This window comes from Ischnura elegans, chromosome 7 (genome assembly GCF_921293095.1).
Source record: "Ischnura elegans chromosome 7, ioIscEleg1.1, whole genome shotgun sequence".
NCBI classification, from domain to species: domain Eukaryota; kingdom Metazoa; phylum Arthropoda; class Insecta; order Odonata; family Coenagrionidae; genus Ischnura; species Ischnura elegans.
The window spans coordinates 573,929-578,095 of NC_060252.1; positions in this window are offsets into that span (position 1 = coordinate 573,929).

Below are 4,167 nucleotides of genomic sequence, written 5' to 3' on the forward strand. Positions count from 1 at the left end.
GCTTGAAGGTTATTTCAGGTTTATACGAATATATATGCATCTGAAAATTATGCCGATTTAAAAGAATATTATTCACGCAAAACACGATGCATATGAACTCACTTTATTCATAAATTGACATTATGTAACCAGGTCTTTTACCGAGTTTAAACTTCCCTCGTCGACTTATAGAATGAAGCTTCTACGGGACGGACTGGGGCCTCCTATCCATGGTAACCCAAGAGAATATGGGCTTCCAAGAAACAAATAACGAAAGGTGAACACCATTCTAGCGTTAACACTGTACTTGGTGGTAAATACGGTTCATTTCAAGCCTACCGCAAGAACGGCGGTGAAATTCACACAAATTGCCGTGATTATGAAGAAACTACGTGCGACACTACAATTTTAAGCTACGTGGTAAAATTTTCAAATTTGAGATAAAGAAAATGTTGGAAATGGTCTAATGTATGTTCCATTATAAATTCAAGATATTTTAAGATTCAAAATTTAGATTCAAGATATATTAAGTCCTAAGCGAGTCATATGTCACAAACAAATACCAAAACCATCGGAAGATTATCATCCCCTTAAAATCTATGAAACCGTACCGCCATTATTTCCGAGGTGATGAGCGCCCAGGGAGAACAGGACAGAGTCTAAAGACGTGTACTCCTGAGCAGATGCACAAGGATAGAGTGACTCCTGACGCGAGTAGAGCGACGACTCCGGGCGGGGCAATTTCTTACCAATCTATGCAAATTGTCTTCGGCAGATGCCCCGACCCGCCCCACGGTATCTCCTTTCCTCTCCTGCTCCACACATTACCCGTAAAGCCTTAGCTATCCGCGACTATCTTTCCCACTATTCTCCTCACTCGAGTGCACGAATGCCATCACCCTAATACCACCTTTCCACGGGGGCAGAAGGTAGCCTGGTTCAAGCGATGAATACCACCCCACCCCTCCCCCGATTTCTCTTTCAATTTCCCCAATCGTTACGTTTTGGCTGTTCCCAATTTAAAAAAAATTCTCCTTTTTTTCCTTAAGCCTTCGGAATTTTCGTTCGGCCCATTCATTTATACCCCCACCTCCTTCCTCCTCATACCCCCAAACCCACCACCCCCAATGCTATATCCTCTCCTTACTCAACGTCATTCAATTCTTCTCTTTATCTTGTCTCCTTGTTCCCATCCCAATAGATATCTACACACTCATTCCATCCTCACACACCACATAGCTCTCCCTTGCAATTCACTTTTCCATTTTTAACTTCAGTTCAGGTAAGTCCCGGCCCCTTGACCTCTGACCACACACTTGTCCACCCTTCCCAATACCCATGGCGACCAAAGGAAATTGTTCCTCCTCTTGGAGCATATTAGAAGAGTGAACTCACGCAAAAATACTGCGTATAAGGTTACAAGAATCACCCAAGATGATATTAAAATCCTCAATAAATGATAAGGAAGCACAGAATGGTACTTACGAAAAAATATCTAAAACGTAGGATCTATAATGGATACTAGATTGATTTAATAAATTTATTTTATACAGAATATCTATTTGACTAAAACAAGGCATACAAATTCATTATTTAATTATTTTCGTGAGTAAGGGAAAAAATTTGAGATACAACTGATCGTGAGCCTATCATTGAGAAATTACGGATCTTAATTTATCGATAGAAAAACAAAAACATGCCATTTTAAATACTTTATAATTCACAATCAGCGAGGAAGATTACCAGCTTGAGGGGAAAAATAGAATAAAGAACCCTAGGACACGGGGCACAAACAATTGGAACAGGTGGAGATTGAGGACATGGTTCCCCCAGCGACACCCCTTAAGGCCGTATCACACTAGCGACTGCGGCCGGCGCTGCGGCTGCGACCGCGACTGCGACTGGCCCGTCGACCAATCGGAGCGAGGCAGTCGACGCTGCGACTGCGACTCCGAAGAATAGCCGACCGGCTATTCTTCTGAGTCGCAGTCGCAGTCGCAGCCAATCAGAGAGCTCCATTTCAATCTCGCGCGCTTGCGGCAGACGTGTTTGTTTGTTTTGGTTACCGTAGCGAGGGAAGTTCAAGAAGGTTATAAGATAACGCTGAGATAATTTCGGATTTTTTAAGTGAAGATGGAAGCCCAGTATATTGGATATTGCACCCGAGTACACAGGTGAATGAAAATGAAGTACGTTTTAACATATTTTAGGAACATTTTCAACAATGGGGAACTTGCATGATTTTTTTTTATTTTACCGGCAGACAGAAAATAATTTTCTAAATTCAACAAAGAAAACCGCATGTTAATCTGAGTTTTCTTTCGCGAGATATTGAAGGCTAAAAATAGCGAAATTAAATACGCGCCAAAAATCACGCCACAGCTGAAGAAATCACAACAAAGCCCGCATGACGTCATAGGTGCCTAAACAACAAACACCGCCCGCAGGGCTACTATAATTGCTCACCAAAACGGGGTGATTTCATTGTTTCTACAAAACCCAAAAGTGATTTTCAGCTGAGTAAGTAATCATATAATGTTATACAATTGAAATTCCACGCTGGTAATGTTTGATTTGCCGGAAAAAATGTTTAAAATCCCGAAATTTCATCTTTCGTCTGCTCCAGGTATCGGCGCAACTCCCTAGCAAGACAAAAAGTCCGTGCAATGAGTTCGAGGTATAGATATTGCTTAACACCTGGCTGTGAAAATACCTCAATAAAGGTGCCCAATAAATTATTTATTAAGTTGCCAACAACCACAAGGAGGAGAAGCCTGTGGTTAAGAGCCATTCGCAGAAATCCTGAAGATATTTCGAAGAAAACAGTAGGATTCATCTGCGAGGATCATTTCAAGGCAAATATTGAAATGCACGCAAAATATGTGATTAGCCTTACAAACAGGGAAATATTGATAGAAATACTTCGATTTCCATTGATATTGTTAAAATACCTTTTTAACGCGCGAGTTGGAATTCTGAGCCGGCAAGTTGAGTCTTGAGTAAAGACTTAAAATTTCCTTGCGCGATATTTGTTTGCAAACGAGTGAATTATTTTTGGAAAGGATATTAGCGTCGCTTTTATTTCTATATAGCACATATTTATTAATCGTATTAACCTAAACTAACGAAGTAAATTCGTTATCGTGACCCTCATATTAAGGGTATTGGTGTTGTTTTTTGAACATCTGTTGAAGAGGTAATGAAACGCTAAAAAAGACTTTAAACTGTCTAAAACTCCGTTGAACGCCGTTGTTTTTGGGCAGGGGCTTGTGACCCTGATGAAGCCATCCTGAAATCTATATTCATCTCTCTTGATGGTACTTCCTTGATCTTGTTTGAAATTTACTTGTTCACCCTTGTTTATTTCTATTGGTTGTAACGTAGAAATGATCATTAAACACAAGGTGCGCATAATATTATGACCTAATATATGTTTGGAGGGACGAGACAAATGTTTCCCTACCTAGTTGTTTCGATTACTTGTCACAGAATATAAATTTATACTTTACCCTTGAGTTCATTCTATTTTAGCCATGTAGTACGTTTTGGCTTGCTAATATAAATTACTGTTAAATAAATTGTTGCAAAGTGACAGGTTGAAATGCAATGGCATCGCATGAAATGCAAGTTTTGATATTTTGAGGTTTGCCTATGAAATGAGAGTTGAAAAATGATAATAACTATTTTTCTTGAATGAGATAATTACCATACTGTAGCGCATTCACTACTGTGACTGGTTTCAATAGTTCATGCATATACATCATCAGCATTAAGGATATGTGCTGGCAACTGAGAGGAGCTTCTTCAATATCTAAATATGAATGAGTTGCATTTTAGGAGAAGGATTAGTTTTAGCAAGTTATATTTTTATGCTTGAGGAATATGTATTGATTTAACTCACCTGTACATGATGATCCTGCGATCCCTAACCGTGTTGCTTCTCTTTTCCAAGATAACTGGAATTCAGTCTAGTTTCAAATGATTAAATTCTAGATCATGATGTGTTAGGTAGCATATGAAATAAGAAATAACCCATATTTTTCATTAAGTATAAGTTTTGCTTGATGAGTATTTAAAGAGTTTCTCCTGTCACTAACTTAAGTTTTACAAGGTTGATATTTGTCTAAAAGTTGTGCACAATTGTTATGCACATCATTTGCATATTGATGATGTCTATGTTACAATCAA